Source organism: Chironomus tepperi, unplaced genomic scaffold (genome assembly GCF_022539635.2).
Source record: "Chironomus tepperi strain 1889 unplaced genomic scaffold, CSIRO-AGI_Ctep_v1 contig_364, whole genome shotgun sequence".
NCBI classification, from domain to species: domain Eukaryota; kingdom Metazoa; phylum Arthropoda; class Insecta; order Diptera; family Chironomidae; genus Chironomus; species Chironomus tepperi.
In genome coordinates, this window is record NW_027226486.1 from 907,774 (window position 1) to 929,997 (window position 22,224).

The 22,224-nt window shown below is 30.6% G+C and overlaps 1 protein-coding gene across 1 annotated transcript in view; it reads left to right on the forward strand.

The window, feature by feature from the left end:
- Positions 1-4,176: 4,176 nt before the first annotated feature.
- LOC139095410 (serine-rich adhesin for platelets-like) overlaps positions 4,177-22,224 on the forward strand; it is a 127,997-nt gene continuing 109,949 nt past the window's right edge. The window contains exons 1-2 of the mRNA XM_070646754.1: positions 4,177-4,221; positions 8,039-8,276. The gene's annotated coding sequence lies outside the window, so the exon portion shown is untranslated. The remainder of the gene's footprint in view (positions 4,222-8,038; positions 8,277-22,224) is intronic.

Genomic DNA, 22,224 nt, shown 5'->3' on the forward strand with positions numbered 1-22,224 from the left:
ATACAAAAAAAAGGTTCTAGAATAGAATAAAGGAAATATCGTCATGACTAATTGACATAAATCTAGTGTGTATGATATATTTGATATTTTTTTTACATCCTCGATTTTCGTGCCTGCCTGAAACTTTTTTGTATCCCTCCTCATTGATTTTCCCTCGTTTTTTTTGGGGATGCTTGCTTGTTTTTCATGTGAATTTATCATCACTTCCACATCGGCATATTTCGTACACAAAACTATATTGAAAGGAATCAAGAAAATATTCTCGCTATCGCGTATAGCAATAGGCAGCAGCAACATCTTATAATCAACTTTTGCCTCTCATCCAAGTTTGTTTTTTTTTTTGTATTTCATCCGACTTCTTGTCTAACGTCGCAGCTTTAAGATTTATGGTCGCTATGAGAAAAGAAATTCCATGAAGGAAATGAAGAAGAATTGGATGTGCTTCTCGATTTTACTCTTTATCTCTGCAATTTTACTTTGGAATTGTAATCATAATCGCAGAATCGAATGTTGTGGAAATTTATTCAAGGATTGAAAGGGATTTTGGGGATTGGATGGGGTATTTTGGGTGAGATGCTGGTAAAACCTCAGGATCTGAGCATTCCAAGGAGATCGATCGAATTCTCAGAATTTGAATATTCAATATTCAATTTAGAAGCTTAAAGTGTCCACATGACTTAATTCTGGTTGATTTTAAACTAATTTGGCACCAAACCATCAAAATACCGATCCAAAACCCTCAAAACCAAAACTCATGGAATCCCTCAAAAGTCAAAAATCCCAAAAATTCATCACATACCAAAAAGGAAATTGCATAATTGGCACCGAAAAATGTATCAATAACTGATAACATCTAAGCGCAAACGAAGCAAACATGTGCGCTTATTAAAATACAAAATCGAATTATTGCCATCACATCCGTACGGAATACACACAGATATGTATGGAATGAGATAGAATAAAATGATATTAATAATAATATTATATCATGTAGTGAGGAAATTTTTCTTGAAAATGATATTATTATTATTGAGAGTTGGATGTTGAGAGTCTTGATGAATTTTGAGATTTTGAAGTGTTGTTGCTTATTATTCATGATATGGGTTGATGAGTGCTTATTGATTGAGGGGTTTTGAGATATTTTTGGGAATTTTTGAATTTTAAATTTTGGATGAATTTTGTAAATTTGGTGAATTTGGTTAGATTGGTGAATATGGTTGGTTTGGTGAATTTGGTTAGGTTGGTGAATATGGTGAATTTGGTGAGCTTGATGAATTTTGATTATTTAGGTAAATTTATTGAGTTTGTTGAATATGGTGAATTTAGTTAGTTTGATGAGTTTGGTGTTTGGTGAATTTGACTGGTTTTGGTGAATTTGGTTGAATAATAGAATTTGGCGAGTTTTGTAAATTTAGCGCGTTTAGTAAATCATGGCTAATTTTGGTTTATTTGTTGAGTTTGGTAGATTTGTTGAGTTTAGTGAGTTTGTTGAGCTTGGTGAATTTGTTGGGTTTGGTGAATGTGTTGAATTTGGTGTGTTTAGCAAATTTGATCTATTTTTGTGAACTTTGTTGATTTGCTGTGTTTGGTACATTTGGTTAGTAATAGTGACTTTGGTGAGTTTGTTGAATTAAGTGACTTTTCTTCAGAATTTTGAATTTATTTTGAAACATTCCATTTTAAGTAAAATAAGACGAGTTCTTAAGCAATTGTAGTCTCTTATATCCACAAACGTACTCGAAAACCTTCACAATATCCCAAATTTAGAACTATTTCTATCTAAAAATCCCACATTCCTCCTCTTACCTTCCAATTTCTAACCTAACCTTCTCTAACTCTCACACAAAACAACCAAATTAACAACAAAAAAAACCTTTCAATTAAAAAAAAATAGTATTTGAGTCTATAGAAAGAATTGAATGGAGAAGCTGAACAACTATTTTGAAAACAATTTCCAATTAAATTCCTTATATGAAAGCTTTTATGAGTGTCACATGCATACAACACTTCTTCTTTTGCTTGTCTGTTTTATTTTTATTTTTCAATGCAATGCTTAACATGGTACTGAATAAGGCAGTAAACAACGTTTACAGATGTTTAAACATGCAATAAAAACAACATTTTTTTTTGTCGATTCTGACTTTCTTTCTTGTTGCTGCTTTAAGCTTGCGAAAATAGTTTTTTTTGTCGCTGTTTACACGAAGATCGATACGTAAAGCATTGGAGTTACGTTACGTAGCGCTTTTGAGCTCGGATTGGTTGTTGGATGATCTCGGAGAATGTTTTCGCATTGAGCTTAAATTGTTGGAATATTTTCGAGTGATCAAAGAGATTCGCGATGTTTTTTGAGAATTTATTTTAATTAAATTTTGAATTTTTATCAATTTAAGAATTTTAGGACAATTTTAAGATTAAGTTGCTAAAAAAACCGATTCTATTCTCAGAAATGCCCACTCAGGACATTAAGAAGTCTGGAGCATTAGTTAGATTAGAATTCTTCATGGTTCGTCAAAAATATGCATTTCATGACTGTTGTTCTTGGACGAACTGTGAAATACAATCAAATACTGCAGCTCTCCGTATCTTAAACACAGGTAATGCAGGTCTACGGCTTTTAGTGGAATTCTAGAACTTCATATAGACAATCCTAAATGGCTTTATTAATCATAGTCATAATTTGATCAGTTAATACACTTTAAATACAACTCTAAACCAGATCAATAAACTCAAATGAATCCTACTATGCACAAAATTCCTTAAATATTTTTTTAAATATTTTATAAGTCTAATAATATGTTTTAAATAATTCTGAATATAGCAAATTCTTCTACAAATTTCTGTCAAAATACTGATTCCTAAACCATCAATCTAATTCACAGCATGAAGTTTCATGCAGATTCCCTTTCTTTTTTATCATTCACTATATAGCCGAGTATATTTAATACAGACTAAATCTGAGGATGAGGTCGATTCTGATGCTGTATGGAATAATTTATTAGGAGTCGGTTTCTCAGCCTATACTGAATACTTTACCTTAATCGAGATATACTAACTTACTCCAGATACGTTACCTTACCACAGATTCGCTACCTTACCAGAGATATGCTACCTTACCCGAGATGCAGTCCCTTACTCCAGATACGCTACCTTACCCCAGATAAGGTACCCCACCCGAGATACGCTACATTACTCGGAATAGAAGACCCAAAATGCCGGTTTTCTAACCTAACAGATTAAAGTTAAGGGGCCAAGTAAGTTTAAGGTAGGTTAGGAAAGGGTATACCGGCTAGTTTAGTTTATGATAGCGTAGATTAGAGTAGGGTAGGGTAGAATATCCCGGGTAGGTTAAAAAAACTGGAGCTCAAACAGTCGACCGGACTCCACATAAAACTCAAGTCGACCTCGAGCTTTGAACTCAACCAAAATGATATTAATAGCCACCAATGTTACAAATTCAGTCTGTCCAACACTTCTGAATTCCCCAAAAAATACTCTCTTTAAAAAATGAATTTCGATAAAATTTCAATTTGTCCAATTAAAGCTTCCAAATTTTAAAATATCCCAAGAATTCAATATCAACTAATTACCCCAATTTACTACCTTAATTACACCTTCTGCATCTCTTTCTCAACAAAAAAAAAAGAACTTGAAATTCAATACTCAACAATTTCATTCCGATCAGTCCGTTATATTCACGACATCATCTCATCAAAAAAAAGAAAGAAATGAGCAAACAGCAGCAGCAACAGAAGCATTTCTTGCGTTCTCATACAACACGACGACATTGAGAAGCATTGAAAAGAAATTGAAAAGAATCTCAATGATGCTGCAAAAAAAAAAAGGTAAAGAAAATTCTTATTGGTCGTGTGTCGGAATTGAAACTGATCTCACATAACCGAAAAAAATGTATACGAACAACGATGATCATCGACAACAGCAACGGCAACATTGGCAGAATGTGCGATGATCGAGAACAACAACAACAATAGATGTATGTGAGTAATGTATGAAGTCACAAAATATAAAGTCGTAGAGCCGTATGAGCACAACGGAGAACTGTAAAATATTTTGTGTAAGACATCGCCGCATCAAAACAAACCACAACAAGCGGTAGAAAAAAGTATATAAGTACCTGAATAATCAAAGATTGCACAATATTCTTAATCGAACAGTTGTCGCGCGATGTAGTAAACCTTAAAATCCCGGTTGGAGAAGAGAAAGGTTCTTAATAATTTTTTATTACTTTTTTTATACTTTTTATACAATGAGAGAAAATAAAGGAATTTTGTGAAATTTGAGGATAAATTGTGGACTTAGAAGAAATAATTGTGAAAAAGTTCATAAAAATTAGAATTTGAATTGATAAAAAATTGAAATTAAAAAAAAAATTAAAAGTGCTGGAAATGATAAAGTTTAAATTTCAAGAAAAAAATGTCAATTTTAATAAATTAAAGTTTAATAATTAAAGTTCTAATTTTTCGAAAAATGTGAATTTCATCCTGATTATGAAATATAAAAGAATTCAAATCTTTGAATTTTACAAAGGAATTTTAGTGATTTTTATCATTTTAAAATTTTAAAAGTTTCAAAAAAAAAAGTTTATTTAAAAAAATATTAGTGAAGATTTAAAAAATTGATTCAAATCTTTTAAAATTTAAATATTTTTTGAAAATTTTTCAAGATTAAAGGATTAGCTGAAGTTTTCTAAATTAAACAAAAATTGTTTTAATTTTCTTCAAAAATATATTTTCAAATTCAATTTGAAAATTTAAGTAAAATTTTTAAAAATTCTAGTTTCTAATTTGAATATTTTAAAATTCACATTTTTCAATAAAATATTTCAAAGTTTAAGTTTTCAATTGGATTTATTTTTTTGAAACATTTGAAACTTTCATATTTTAAAATAGTAAAAATCTCTTAAACTCCTTTGTAAAATTCAAATTTATGAATGAAATATTTTAATATCAATTTTTTGATTAAAAAGTTTTTTTAAATTCATGTTAAAAATTTCAAAAATTATTAGGGAAAAAAATGAAATTAAAAATATTTTCTTTAATTTTGTAAACTTTAAAAATTTAATAAAATAAAATCAAAAGAAAAATTTTTTAACTCTTACAATTTTATTTTTCAAATCTTTATTCAAATTTAAAAATTCAAATTTCAAAAATATTTTCATGTATTTAAAAAGTATTAAATTTGCAAAAAAAAAAATTCCAGCACATAAACTCAGTGACATGCTAACAAAAAAGCTTGACAATAAAAAAAAATCCACAAAATTGTTACCTCAATCTAAAAAAAATTATCTCTCAACCTAGTGATGAACTTGAACATTAATCCAATTTCTGTGAAAAAGATAGAAAATTAAATTGATGAAAAATTTATTTTTTTGTTGATAAATAAAACGAAATAAAATAAAATAAAATCAAATAATAAAAGCGAAGGACGGAAAATTCAATTTCCAAAAAATAAAAAAGTGAAAAAGAGAAAAATTTTATTTCTATCAAGAATATAAAAAAGTTTGTCCGGAAAAGAAGAGAATCCAAAATTTGCTACGAAGAACAAGAATAAAGAACAAAGAGGCACGAGTGCTTTGGATTGTTTGAAAAAAAAAAAGAATTATTTTAGATTGTGCAAAATGTTTCAAAGATTTATTGTGGAATTTTTCTTTTCTTTTGTGTCATTGCAAGCAGAGCAAGAATTTTTTGGAAAATCGAGAAAATTTTTGTCATGAAAAAATTTTTCAGTGAATTTTAATTTAATTTTGAAAATTATGTGGCAATATGAATTTGTTTTGTAATGAAAAAAAAAGGCAACGACTGAAGTGTTACTTAACAAAATTCACAGCGTAATCATTTCAAGTTCAGGTTCAACATTTTTTTTTTCTTTTTTTCTTTTGCACCGCGATTTTTTATTCAAGTTCAAGTTTCTTTCTGCTGTGTGAATTTTTTGTATTTCGAGCAATTTTTAAAATTTTTGAAACAAATTTTCCATTTTAACTATTTTTTCTAAACTTAAAAATTAGTTTTTTTTTAAGAATTTTAAATATTGAAACTTTTAAAAATTTAAAATTTTTGTAAGCATTTTTAAATTTATAAGAATTTTAAAATTATTAAAATTTTTATATTTTCGAGAATTTTAAATTTTTAAGAATTTCAAATTTTTAAGAATTTTTAAATTTTTATGAATTTTTAAATTTTTAAGAATATATATATATATTTTTATACATTTTAAATTTTTATGAATTTTTAAATCTTTAAGAGTTTTTAAAATTTCAGAATTTTTAAATGTTTACGAATTATTAAATATTCAAGAATTTTTAAATTTTCAAGAATTTTTAAATTTTTAAGAATTTTTAAATTTTTAAATTATTCAGAATTTTAGAAATTTTACAAATTTTTAAATTTTTAAGACTTCTAAGTTTTACAATAAATAAGAAAATTTTCCTACAATTCAAAATTGGAATCCCACTCAATTGAAAAAATTCAATTTCAAACCTAAATTATCATCAAAAACTTGCTTGAAGAATTCTTCAAATTCAAAAACAATTTGCGACAAAACTTCATCATACAATGTTGTCAAATCTTAATTAAATCTTAATTAATTAGAAATCAAATTAAAATTCCTCACAAAATTGCTTTTGTTTTTGTCTATAAAGTGTGAAAATTGAAGCTTTATACTGTGAAGTATCTTTGTGACATGTTCAAGTGATTTAATTTTATTTTTAACTTTTGTTAATCTTTGTTGCAAGGCTTAACATTCCGAAAAAATTCAATTTACGAAAAATATTCATGCAAAATGTTTTAAACTTGACATTATTTTTCAATAAAAAAATCTTTTAAAAATCTTCAAATTGACTCATAACTTCTTAAGTTTATTTGACCTAAATTGAAATTCACTTAAAAACAGCAATTTCTTCGAATATTCTAATCAGATTATCATAAATTAATAAAATGTGTTAATTTCCACAAAAAGTGCAAAAACGATTTGAAATGAAAGTTGTGAGAATTTTGAGATTATTTTCTCATAAAAATAAATAAATATCCACAGGCAATTCCAAAGCTATTTAAGCCTCATAAAAATCTTGTTAGCAATTTATTTTCTTTGTTTTGTGAAATCATAGCCTCGAAAAAATTGAGTTTTGCTTTATTTTCTTATCTTTTTAAATAAGATTTGGAGATTTTTAGGGAAAAATTTGTCAGAAATTTCAATAAAATATGAAATTTTGATTTTCAACCAAATTTTAACTTTGAATTTTGAATCAAATTTAAATTTGTATTTTCAATCAGATTTGAAATTTGGATTTTCAAAGAAATTTAAATCAAATCTGAAATTTAAAGTTTGAACCAAATTTGAAATTTAAAGTTTGAATCAAATTTGAAATTTAAAGTTTGAAGCAAATTTGAAATTTGGATTTTGAATCAAATTTCAACTTTTAATTTAGAATCAAATTTGAAATTTGAAATTTTGGATTTTGAATCAAATTTGACGTTTGGATTTTGAAACAAATTTGAAATTTGAATTTTGAATCAAATTTGAAGTTTGGTTTTTGAATCAAATGTTAAATTTGGATTTAGAATTTTCAATCAAATTTTAAATTTGGATTTTCAGTCAAATTTAAAATTTCAGTCAAATTTAAGATTTCAATCAAATTTTCAATTTTTATTAAATTTAAATTTTAAAAAATTTCAAATTTAAAATTCATTCTTTTTCTTTACAAATCTTAAAATTCCACACATTTAAGTTCAAGAATTGTTAAAATTCTTAACAATTTTCATTTTTTTATGAGAAAATATTTTCAATTTCCTGATAAAATATCCCCAAGATCAACAGCAAAACTTCATTATCGTCTCATAATTTAAAACATTGGAAATTTCTCTCACGAAAATCTTTTTTTCCCTCCTTCAAAACAATTTCATTTTATTTTATTTCATTTTATTTATTAATGAAAAATAATTTTTCATTTTTTTCTTTCCTTTTTTAATGGATTTTTCCTTTTTTGATGAAAATACTAATAATAATAATAATTTTCTTCTTTTAGTGAATGGAACGTTCAGTGAATAAATAAATAAAAAAAAAGTGGAATTTCATTCCCAAACATTGACAAAAAAAAAAGAAAAAGAAGTGACATCTTTTCGTCTTCAATTTGAAGTGTTAAAAGTAAATTTTTATCACATAGTGCAGACTTTTCTTGTGTGTGAGGCTACAAAAAAAAAAAGAAATAAAAAAAGGAAGGAGAATTTCACATTAAGAAAGGAAAGACTCGACTCGTGTACAAGGTACGTGCTTTGATTTTTTAAATTTTATTTTTCAATTTTTTAAGAGGAATTTTTTGCGGTGTAACAAAAAAAAAATTGAGAATAATTTTCAATCGTCGTGATGCAAATTTTCATTTCCTTTCTTGTTTGCTTCACTCAAGTCTCTCAAGTCTCTAGTATTAAAAAACAAATTGCTTTCAATTTAGTTGAAGAGACAGTTGCAGAAAGTGGAAAATGTAAGGTAAATTGAAAGTGACTTGAAAGCTTCACAATAATAAAAAATGATACAAACATGTAAGAGAGATGTGATGTGCTTTATGGAGAAACTTATACAGGAGCAAAAGAGAAGTTATAACTCATGATATGGAAGGAATTTCTAACTGAAAATTGTTAAAGAAATCTTAAAAAGTTGAGGAACAAAAATTATTTTGTAATTCTTTAAAATTCCTAGATTCTTTAAGATTCAAGGGAAGTTTGCAGGGGGTATGTAAGGGTAGCAGTGTGTATAAAGGAGAATATGAGTGTCAACAGGGATATTGGTTGTTTTTCATTAAGAACAGAGAGTTGGCCAGCCTGTCATGCTGTTTACAGAGGGAACAAGTGGACTACAGGAGTGACTAGGACTAACTGGGTATAAGCCACAGTTTAAGGTAGACTACATGGACTACAATGGTGAATAGCCTTCTACAAGGAAGACATAGTGACTTCATGACTGACAAGGTGTTAGCATGAGTGTGAGGTGGGTTACACGGGTGACTGGGCTTTTTCAAGGATGGCTGAGGGTCTTTAGGAGTGACATAGTGTTCCTAGGAGTGACGGGGTGTTACTAAGAGTGACAGGGTGATACCAAGAGTCACATTTTGTTAGGAAGGGTGACAGGGTGTTAGCAAGAGAGACATGGTGTCAACAGGAGTGTCAAGTGGACTACTAGAGTAACTATGCTACTTAAAGAATAGCTTAGGGTATTCAAATATGCTAAGATGTCAACAGGAGTGTACTAAGCTACTATTTATACCAGAGTGATTAAGTTACTATAAAAAGAGCTTAGAATCTGCAAAAAGGACAGGGTGTATACAATAATGGAATAACTTGATTAATTGGGGTTCTACATGAAGGATAGAAGGCCTGTAGTTGTGACAAAGAGTTAATTGGAGCAACATACAGTTTGCAAATGTAGTATGTGGTTTATAAGGATAGTTATAACTCTACTGAATGAACTTTCGAGTCAAAATTAGATCTACAGCAATATGAATAGATCTACAGCGTCTAGCAAGTGGTCCACATGACTACCACAAGTAGTACATCACCCCAATCCCTCCTATATCCACACCCATCACATCTATACCCACCCAGATCTACATACATCACATCCAAATATATTTAAATCAGTAACAATACACGAGCTTCATTCACTTTCACATCTCGCTGCTCTCTCAAGAATGTTTTCAAATTCAAACAATCTTTGTGCTGCTGCAAATTCTTCTTTGTATTTCCACATGAAATGCTTCAATTAAAACTAAATCAAATGGAATTTCATTTCATTTTCAGCTGAAAAGTGAGAAAAGAGTTTCCTTTTGTGAATTTTCATTAAAATTTCATGCTTGCGCATATTCATTTGAACTTGTTATTTGTGATAAAAATGTATGTAAAGTTTTCTTGGAATTATTTTTGTTGTTGCTGACTGAGGACTCAAGGGGGTAATGATATTGTTATGTGACTTTTTGAGGATGCTATGGATGTGAAATGGAAGTTTTTGGAATCTAAGAATTTTGGCTATTTTTAGGGGTCATTGACCTTTTTAGTCACATCTCATCAGTATCCAAATGAAGTTTTGGAAGAGCTTCAATTTCTGATTATTGAATAATTTATTGAAGCAGTGTAAGCTATTCCAGAAGTCACCCCCCAAAATTACAATTTATGGAATTTCAATTTCCATCATGATAGTTGGACATGAACAAGTTATTAAAATTCCTAAGAAGTTGTCATATGTGGACTAAACTATAATTGTTCTGAATATCCAATTAATATTTATGAAAGTAAATGTTTCTGGCCTAGAGATTTAATATTATTTTGTCAATAAAAGATATTTAATATATTAGGAAGTTTCATAACTAATTGTCAATGGACATGGATGCAGTTATCAAGTTGCAAGAAATTTTTGAGCCAAAATTGGAACTTAATGAATAAAAGTTTGAAATAATTAGGTCAAAAACTTGATTTTTGATGTCAGACACTTGGTCAGACTTGGTGCTGGATTCGAACTTTGCCAGAGTCAAGTCGATGACCTGATGAATCAATGAATCGACTTATGCTATTCAGTTTATATTCATAAATTTAAAATTCCTCAACAAATCCTTCAAAAGATTTTCCCACAACTTCAAAGAGTAAGTTTAATGACTCATCATTCAAGATCCTCAAACTGACAATCTTCAATCGAAAACTTAAACCAAATCAAATCAAACTCACAGCTGGAAAGACAATTACTAAAATCTTCCTTTTGTCGGTTGCCTGATTCACTCAATTCCTTCATTAGACCGACCTCATCGTAGCTATATTGGAATTAAAATATAATTTTTGCCTATAAAAAGGAAAAATTAGTCGACTTGTGTGGATGGAATCAATAGCAAATTAAAGGTTTCTTTTGTTAAGCTGTTAATTTATATTTAATTCAATTAAGTGCTTGTCAAAGGTCGACACTTCATCACTATTTATGTAATTTATTTTATTTTTGATCATAATTGACTGTTTTTTTGTGGCATAAATAGGCATAAATGATGAGGTGAATATTGTGACTCATCCTATTGTATGATTTTAAAGGCTCAACTTTTATTTGATTAATGTTTAATGATTTAAGTCGTTTTAGTTATGATTAGTAGCTTGAGACAAGGTTTACTTGGATCTAAGTTACTTCAGAATCCATAAAACAAGATCTAGCAGAGTCTAAGTCATTTTAAGACACAACATGTAGACCAAATTGTTAAAAAAATCTTTAATTATAGCACATCCAACAGTCAAATCAATGAATTCATTTAAATTATACAATTTCTCCATTTAACGGCTTTTTGAAATTCAAATTTTTAACGACCAAAACTAATTCAAATTATGAAGTTCAAAATTTGAACTAGAAAATCACGTGTTTTTGTTTATGAAACGAATAGTTGTGTAATTTAGTTAATTCTTAATCAGTTTATGCATTTTTGAGCAACAGCCGTGTAATTTCCATGACTTTAAACGCAATTGAAGCACAATTGACATTCTATCCAAAATATTGACTTAACTATGGGCTAAATTTGACTCTTAAAAATAACATAAATTCTCAATCAAATCTTCAAAAGACAAAAATATTTACACAATCATCTCAAGAATGTTCAAAACATTGTCAACATAATTCCACTTATGAATCTTATCAACAACTTTCCATGAATACATAAATTCTTCATGATGCATTCGATTGAGTCACACAAAAACAACAAGACAATTCAATTTGTCTCTTCATCTTCCTTAACGTAAATATTCTAGTCGTAGAAGAGAAACATTCTAGCTTGAAGCATCGAAAATTCCATCAATAATGATGATATTTTTTTTTTTTTTTTTCATAACCTTCCACAATGCCATAAATATTAAATGTATGTATGATTTGCTCGTAAGCACTTTTTTTGCCGTTGTTGTTATTGTCTATTACATGTCTAAATAAATAAAGTTAAGCACAAAAAACGTATAGAACTGATGATATTGGAAGTCTTTGCATGTCAAGTTGGAATGATGTCACAAATTGTGGTAAATTTACATAACCGAGAGGCACATTATAGTCGTTAAGGTAGTTTCATTGCTCTGTTGACGATAGAACATTAGAATGAGGTTCAGGTGCCCGGACTGGATCGTGTCAACTGATTTTCAGTGTATTTTTGGGAAAAAAGACTTGAATTGCAAGTTGATCGGATGAGTCGCAATATCTCGACATCCAGAAGTCGTATAAATTACACGACTATTGTTCAGGAATTCATTAAGTGGTCTAAAGTCGTACAAATTTCACGACTATTGTTCAAAAATTCATAAAGTGGTTCAAAGTCGTACAAATTACACTAATATTGTACAAAAATCAATAGTTGCCCTAAAGTCATACAAATTACACGACTATTGTTCAGAAGCTAATAAAATGGTCTAAAGACGTACAAATTACACGAGTATTGTCTATAAATTCATAAAGTGGTCTAAAGTCGTACAAATTCCACGACTATTGTTCAGAACATCATAAAGTGGTCTAAAGTCGTACAAATTGCACTACTTTTGTTCAAAATTTCAATAATTGCCCTAAAGTCGTACAAATTACACGACTTTCATCCATCAAAACCCAAACAACCTCGTCACCCGCAACAATACTGCATATAATTTCCTCAATGCAGCATAAAAAGCAACATCAACATCGACACGAATCAACAGACGAAGAAAAAGTAACAAAAAAACCTTCAAAAAGATTTCAAGTTCAATGCGTTGCTTCCTCATAAATTCATCTGTGCTTCGTCTCTCGCATGAACGCTCGGCATTTCGACCCGGCATCGCAATATTTGCATGTCACTCAATATCGAATTTCACTATCAATTGTCAATGCTGAATGGATATGACAAATTAATTGACTCATATGTGGAAAATAATTCACATTTTTTTATACTTTTTGTTGTAATTGAATGTCGAATGTGAATTTCCTAATTAAAAAAGTTTTTCTGATGTTTTTGTTTTTTTGATGAATGGAATTCAAAAATTGTCGATAAGAGGTGGAACAATAGGGAAAAATTTGCGATTGCACGGTTTGTGCCTTGTGGGAGTTTTGTGAGATTTTACTTTGAAATTAAAATTGGATTTTAAATTTTTTTTTTAAATTTTCAAATTATATTTAAAAATTGAATTTTTTCAAATTCAAAAGTTTTAAAATTGAATTTCTTAAATTTAGAAATTGACTTTTTAAAATTTTAAAAGGTTGAAAATAGAATTTTCTTAAATTCAAAAATTTAAAAATTGAATTTTCTTAATTTCAACAATTTTAAAATTGAATTTTTTTGAACTCATAAACTTTAAAATTGAATTTCTTTGAATTAAAAAGTTGAATTTTCAATTTCACAAATTTAAAAATTGAATTTTCTTCAATTTTAAAATTTCAAAATTGAATTTTTTTCAATTCAAAAATTTAAAAATTGAATTTTTTTAAACTTAAAAATTTAAAAATTGAATTTTCTTAAATTTAAAAATTGAACTTTCCAAAATTCAAAAGTTTAAAAATTGAATTTTCTTGAATATCAAATTTGAAAATTGAATTTTCTTAAAATCAAAAATTTAAAAAATAAATTTTTCAAATTCAATAATTTAAAAATTGAATTTTCTTCAATTCAATAATTTAAAAATTGAATTTTCTTAAATTCAAAAATTGAATTTTCTTCAATTCAAAAATTTCAATATTGAATTATCTTCAATTCAAAAAGGTTAAAAAATTTAAAAATTGAATTTTTCACAATTTCTAAAGTTAGCAATGCCTATCAAGATTCAATTCCACAATCGTTCATTTTAATTATTCCTTTAAATTCCATCCAATTAAACAATTTAAATTCCAACTCAAAATCCCCCCAAGGGAACCTCACAAAAATTAAAATTAATAATCTTTCATGCATTTATTATTATTATTTTTTTTATCATCATATGCAGTTAGACAATTGCATGCCATCAATGCTACATGCTCATTATTAATTGCCCTCACCTAACTCAATATTTTCAATACTGCAAAAATTGCATTGTCTGCTTCTAGTTTTGTCTGTTTTTTTTGTGTGTGTTCATTTAGAAGCATTACGGCATGAGTTCGTTGTCAAGCTACTCGTAGTTAATAAATGAGTCTATGAATGTATATATGCTTGATAAAGTCAACCTTATCAGTATGGAATTTTTCCATTGTTATTTGAATTTTGTGAAATATTGAATGAGTTATTTCCAATTATGAATTATTGGGTTTTAATGAATTTCTGTTTTGCTAATATTGTAAACGTGCAATTGTCATTCTGTGAGGCTATGAATAGATGTTGTTGTCAATTAGTTGATTGGAATAGTTTATCATGTAATGGTTCATCATGTAGGCTTGAAAGGAAGGCTGAATACCGGCAAATGATGACAATTTTTATTAAATACCGCTGATGCTGCCTGAAGCAGAGCAAGTTGAATGATTTTATCCAAAAAAGGGGAGTGGGGTTGTTGATCCTTAAACCCCATCACACCCCACAAAGAATTTAGCGGTTAAATCTCACAAAAGAGTTGAATCTCAAAGCCCACAAGTGAATTGACCCTCAAAATTCACAAAGGAACTGAGCCTTAAAGCTGACTAGGGAATTGACCCTAAAACCCTCACAAGGCAGTTGATCCTCAAAATCTCACAAGGGAGTTGAACCTCAAACCCCACAAGGGAGTTGACCCTCAAACCCCACAAGGGAGTTAATTCTCAAACCCTTCAAGGAAGTTGACCCTCAAATCCCAGAATGGAGTTGAACTTCAAATTCCATAAGGGAGTTGACCCTCAAATCATACAATTGAATTTGATCCTCAAATCCTATCAAGGGAGTTGACCCTTAAACCCAACAAGAGAATAGAACCTCAAACCATACAAGGAAGTTGATCCTCAAACATGTTGACCCTAAAATTCGCAAACCATTTGACCCTCAAGAAATTATACCCCTTGACTCACAAACCATCATACCCCTTGACCACCCTCAAATTCCGCTTCAACCCAAACCCTCCTTCCTCCCTCCCTGAACACACCTGTAGATAGTACAGATAGAGACGGAATTTCTGCCTGAATCTGAATAATTGTCCGTGAATTCATGTCAAGAGGTTCCATTGACCCCTTAGAGAATACAGCCGCCTTAGAGCCGTCTAAGAGCTCATCAGACCCCAATCTACTACAGCTTCCAATCCCAAATGTCCAACATTCTCAAATTGCTCATCCAAAAATCAGCAAAAATGCCTCATAACCTCAAAAATTCACTCTCATCTCCTCATTTAAATCACCATCTTATTAATAAATCTCCCATAATTTGACGCATGACCTTGAACTTGACGACTACGTGACATGAATAACTTACTAAGTTGCATCCATGTATCCGCATTTGTTTCAGCACATGTGCAATATTCTTTATGAAGCAACTTACAGCAATTGATGTGATGATAGCCATCAATAAATCAGCTACAGTACTTGAAATTGAAGAAATGTTGATGTAAATACATAATTATAGATCTTAGATGAATCAGCATAAGCTGTGAGTTACGTACTTGCTAAATTCTCAGATCTATGATATCATTAAGTGTAAAATATACCAGATTTGATGCTCACAACCTATAATTACATGATGATGTTGATGTTCGTGTCGAAATAGAATCAAAATTTGATATTCTTTTGGTCTAATGGAAGTATTTGGGGCTGCACGTGCTTTAAATTGTTTTGTGGTTGAGAATTGAAGTGGTTGGGAATTGAAGAAGAGTGTTGGGGATTGGTTATTGGGGGTTGTACGTAAGTGATGGTTCGAGAGAACATGGACTGAACTGCACAATGTGCTTGTTAGGATACCTCAGGATACCTCAGGAGAAATTCGGAGTCACTTAATGTCCCTCAGAGTCCCTTAATGTCCCTCAGAGTCCCTTAATGTCCCTCAGAGTCTCTTAATGTCCCTCAGAGTCCTTCAGTGTTCCTCAGTGTGAATCATAGTCCCTCAGCGTCCCTCAGTGTTCCTCAGAGTTACTCAGAGTCACTCAGAGTCCCTCAGTGTCCTTTAAAGTCCCTCAATGTCCTTCAGAGTTCTTCAGTATCCTTCATAGTCCCTTAGGGGACCCTCAGAGTCTCTCAGAATTACTCAGAGTCTCTCAGGGTCCCTCAGTATCCCTCAGAGTCCCCCGAGGCCCTCTGAGTTGCTCAGTGTCTCTCAGGGTACGCTCATTGTCTTTCAAGGGATCTCCAAGATGATAGACCCCTAACCTACCCCCTGCTGACCCTTGCCTCTCATTTCTCATGATATTTTCAATCATAAATGCTTACTTTGCTACTCAGCACTTCCTAATCTTAAACATAGATCATCATTCCATCGAAACTCATTTTCTGCATCACCACGGCACTAAGTACTGCCTCAAATCTAATTTGTATCCATGTTTACAGCATGTCAAACAATATCTTCAATTTACATTCCTATTAATTCAACTATATGTATGCAAATCTATTTACACATGTTAATGTATATAAATTGAAAATTTTCACTGCCAATTTAACGCCAAAGGAATTTTGGATGTTACGCTGTTGTGTACTTCCACGTTCTTAAATCCACTCAAGTGTAATCAAATTTTTATTCTTTTATTAAATTTTTTTATTCATGATAAATAACCTGAAATGAAATTAAAGTCGGTAATAAAATTCAGAAAAGACACAAGTATTCAAATTTCATGCCCGAGTGGCACTTGGAAGAATTCTTGGATATACTTGAAAATTGTTGATTTTAGATTGAATTTTTCAAAAATTCGCTCTTAACTCGGGATTATCGAACTTAATTCCTTTAAGAATTTTAAAAGAAAAATATTTCTCAAGAGTCGACAAGAAGTTGCAAAGGAACTGCACAAAAAAAGTCATGTATGTAAAATAAATCACACAATAAATTTAATTGAGTAAATAAAAATGTTAAACAAGATTGTAAATTTGTGTAAAGTAAATCTTTTTTTTTGTCGCGCGATGTACATCCCTTTGGGTGAGATTGTCAGAATTTTTAAGGAAAAAGTTCATTAAATTATGGAAAGAATTGGCAATTTGGGATTGGAGCTTGGAAAATGAGGGTCAGGAATTAAGTTGGGTTCAAGCGACATCTATGGGAGGTCATGCATCACAATTCAATGGGACCAATATCGACTGACTCTCATCGTATAGTTCTTCTAAGGTTGCAGGTCTTCAAAGGGAATCTTTCATGTTTTTTTGGGAATATTCGTGGGTCTTCAAATTTATCGACTCGGATTAACTAAGTTAATTAACAATAATGCCTTCAGGTCAAGCTGTAGCCAAATTTTCCTTAATCCAACCTTAAACTAAAGTCATGTCCTCATGGGAGCACTATTTATAGCCTATACTACGTCTTGTGTCTTTCAGAAGTTGACTTGAATAGCCAGAAAAGTGAATTAGTAAGCAAAATGAGGATATGAGTGGCTTAATAGATAGCATTAATATCAATAGTACATTTACTAGTGTCAACCAGGAACTCGACTTGAGAAACCTTAATTTAAGTGAGTTTGCTTCAGTTTTAAGTTGTCCATATTTAGTCATATTCCTAGTGATGATGCTTAATAGTTCTAAGCAATATCATCTGTCTGAGGCATATCCAGAGAGGACTGTTGGGAGTCAAATCTCCTTTTTGGACAAAATTCTTCAATTTTCTTGGATTTTTCGAGATAAATGCCACAATTACCCTATAATCCCCCCTTATTGTTTGCATCCCATATGAAAAAAGAGGCTATGCCCCTCCCACCTGCACATTTCCTTCACAATTCCCCCCAAAATCACCATAAGTCACCATCACTTTATACCGCTTACTCCTCAACCATACAAGAATTACTTATAATTCATCCTGCAACAAAAAAAAATAAAATAAAAGAAATAAATACATTAACCGGTGTCAATACACAAGCGAAACTGAGAAGGAAGAACATGCGCTAAAAATTTACAATCCACTAATTTGTCAATTCAGCTGGATGATTCGTGATGTGCATACAAAAAAATTAATTTTTTTCCTACTTCTGTTGTACTTTGACTCACTTATTGTCCCCTGTAAAATTTTATTGCCTTTTTTTTCTTGTGAATATTTTTTCGTACTCTTACTGTTATTGCAGCATGTGTTGAATAATTTAAGTAAGTGATTGATGGATAGATGTGATTTATTTTGTTTTAAATGGACATAAATTGAGGAATTTTTGGAATTTTTGGAAAGTTTTGGGTAGAATTGTAGAGTTATTGGATTATTACGGACTTTATCGGAATGAACCTTACCTAAGGAGCTTGCTTATGCTGATTGGATCTTATTGGTTCACTGTGGATCCTCTAGAGTCAACAAAGCGGTTGAACAGTCTGAACATCATTATGTGCCAAATTGCATGTCTTGTCATTAAATTATGCCTAAATCAGTAGGCACATAGCCTATCATGGCACCTTCATCTCTAGCCGTCAATATGATGACGTAACAGCACTCTAGCGACCACATTGTGCAGCTCAGATTCAAAACTACATCTGTATACCTCATAAAAAATACCCCACAATCTCAACAGCACATGCCTAAATTCTATTTTTAACAAGCCAAGTCTATGCCGAGTCTAAGATCACCTGTTGATAAATTACTTAATTTCCGTCCGATTTTGTTAATTAAAAATTCCAAAAAAAACTTTGAATTCTATTAAAATAAACACGAATTGGTAATTATGCCTGATATTTTGATTGATGAGATTCGGTGTTCTTTTGGCTGTTTTCTTCATGTCCGATTGTGGTTAGGAAGAAGCGTTAAGGTATTAGAAATACGTTGATCGCGTTTTTAGAGTGCTTTTTATATCAGGATGTAGTGGAGTGAATGAATTAATGAATTTGAAGATGATTTATTTTTTGTGGATGGCTTAAGAGAATAAATGAGGATGATATGAGGCTTTAGGGTCAATGTAAATTAGATGTCGTTAGATGATGATATCTAATGTGAATATAATATTCATATTTCATGGGTAGTTACTTGCTTTTTTGGTTCTAAGGTGGACTATGATCTATTGCTGATCGTATAGAATGCCTGAAGCTGGCCTAATCATCCAAAATCGCATGCTAGTTGAAGATAATGAAAATTTTAGTATCCAATTGCCAATTTCCAAAAAAGCAAGAGTTACAGTGGCTAAAACAGTGGTGGACAACCTTTTATTTTTCGCGGAACACCATGGTAATAAGCCTTGACCGTAACAACAAACGACAAACTGCTCATGGCATTTCCAAGCATTTTGGAGGGCATATTAGTGTGCCGCGTTCCATAGGTTGCCCACCACTGGATAAGAGTGACGGTCAATTTACTTAACGATCCAAATTCAATCCTAGGAAAAGTCAATTTGAATTTTGGTGTTTTTCTGCTGTCTTAGCTACAAAAATTCGGCTTATGTGATTTACGACACACAAGCTGTGGTTCGGTGCACTGTATTGATATACCCTAGGTCATGCAATGTGCAGAGAGATCTACAAAATACAACGAATAAACAGCTATCTCAGAGTAGGATACAAAAAGACCCAAAACAGAACTTACAGTTACAAATTTCTAAAGAAATTTATTCATAAATATTCTAATCAGTTCTTTTATGGACTCAGCAACAAAAGAAGTCCAACAAAATTCTAATTCATCCCATAGAAAATCTCTAAAAAAATGCTGCAAAAAATCTTTAAAAAATGCCCAAAAAGAATCAATAAATGAAAATCTTTAAACTGTGTCAACGACTATCCAAATATAGACATTGTAAACAATACGCGAGTCATTCAACTCAGCCACAATGAGGAACGACGAAAAGAATCAACCACACAGCGTACAAAACTAGTTGTTTCTTCTTGTCTTTAAGCAATTCACCTTGAACTTGTTGAGATATTTTAAGTACTTGTCCGAAATGATTTTCGTTTTGTGCTGCACACGCAAGTGATATCGACGAGGAAAAGAAGAAATAAAGCAAAAAAAAAAGGCGAAGATTTTTTATGTCCACAAAGAAATAATTTGAAGAAATTTTCACACACATCAGTTAATAGGTGATGATTATAATGTAAATTTTATTGTTCCTTCAAACATTATTTGCGTAATAAATGGCAGTAAGTTTGTATCCATAAACAAGTCATTAGTGAATGAATGAGCTGATGAATTAATCATCAGTTGGGAGGCTTAAAAAGAGTTTTATGATGAGTTTTAATGGGAAGAATAGACAGAAAGAAGCAGGAATTAAGTGACTGAATATCCGTGAGCTAATTGTTGGATGTACAAGAGAATTTTGAACTATGACGTCCTTGAGTAGCTTGATGAGGTTAAGAATTTGATTTTGCATGTTTAGGGCTGTTTAAGGCTGCTCATGAATGGATGTTGCACAGCTTACAGACGGCATTCAAAACAAAAGCACATCCCTACCCCATTCATCATCCTTCTTAACTCTGATCCCAAATTTCAATCAATCTTCCAACTAAACTATCCAATTCTGCATACAAACGATCATGTCTGATGTCACCGACATAAACAAGACAAACAAAATAACAAGTACCACCAATTGACAAGCTTTATTGAAATGCATTCGCATGTCGAAAGAATTTATTGAGTAAAATTTACGGTATTTTTTCGTTTTGCATCTTTTGTGCACTGCTGTGAAATATTTCGAGACAATTGATTTTTTATTGATGCGCAGATATCTTGTAATTTTATTGCAGGTTGTATTTTGTGGACCGTTATGTGAAGCGCGGAGAGTCATAACAGAATTTGTCATATTTTTGGTGGAATTTTTGGAGATTTTTTTTGGATTTTTGTATTTTGACTTTCAATTCTGTAGGGATGCTAAGGTTGAATTGGTTCTGAATTGATTTGTTGCCTACATGCCTAGTTCTAAGTACGTTCAATTGCATCATTTTGACATTATTCGCTGCATGTCGAGTCAAAAGGTCGATCAAGGTCATCATAGTGTGAATTCTACAACTTAGGTTGCGCACAGCTTTAAACCAGTGCTGTCCAAATTGTGTGCTACGGTACACTAGTGTACCACTGAATGCCGTGTACGGTTTTGGTCGAAGCTCATCACTAAGTCTTGCTACTGTCCCAAAATATTTTGAAAAACACTACTTTAGACTAAAGATACAACTCACGTCGATAATCCCTATTAATCACAAACATTTCTTCTTATTTTTCTGTAATCTTACTCAAGCGTCAACGCTCATTTGCTTCATTAGCATTTTTATTGGAATTTATTTCCATAATATTTACTAAAATTATGGTAATTAAATTAATTTAGATTTTAGATTAGATAGTTATGCTTATAGTAGCAATAAAAGGTGTTCAGCTATTAAGATTGATGAGAAAATATAAATGAATCGATAACTACTAGTTTCAGATGATTTTTAAGTCAAATTACACAGTATCGCACTTCTTGCAACAAAAATTAGTAGAAATGTGTCGTCACGATAAAGTTAGGGAAACTTCGCGGCTTACCGAAGATTTAGTGGTGCTTTAGCAAGAATAATGTGCTGTTTGGGAGTATTTTCATTCTAAAATAATTATTTTGACATTTATTTAAAACAAATTACTGCAAATTTTATTGATAAATATCAAACACTTGTCCGCTTATCTCAAATCAGCAGAGATTGTAAGTTCATAAATTCACAAATTTCAAATTCCTTAATTATTAAGATATAAATTAATTTAAAAGTCTTGTTAACTGATTAATAAAGATGCAAAAAATGTTGTAAAACACAAAAAGTCACTAAAACTTCAAAAAGATAAGCCACAAAAAATGCACCAAAAAAGTAATAAATTAAATTCATGACTAAATTAAGCAAAAGAGTCGTTCACTTATTATGTAACACGAAAAATCCACTTTTCGACCCTATTACCCTCCTTAAAAACCTCTTATGAGTAATACCCGTCCCATACAGCCTGTTAGAGCGCTACCTAACAATCAAACGACCCCCAAATGGATCATATAAAGTCTTTCGGTCCTTAAAATGCAAATTTAAAAGAAAGAAAAATTAAATCTGCTAAATTATGAACTTGAGTTCCTTCTTATCTTTTCTTTACATTTCAATTAATAATCTGAACATATTTTAACACTAATTTACAGGAGAACTTGATATTTTATGAATTTATGAACTTACAATCTCTGCTGATTAGAGATAAGCGGACAAGTGTTTGAAATTTATTAATATTTCTGCTATTTT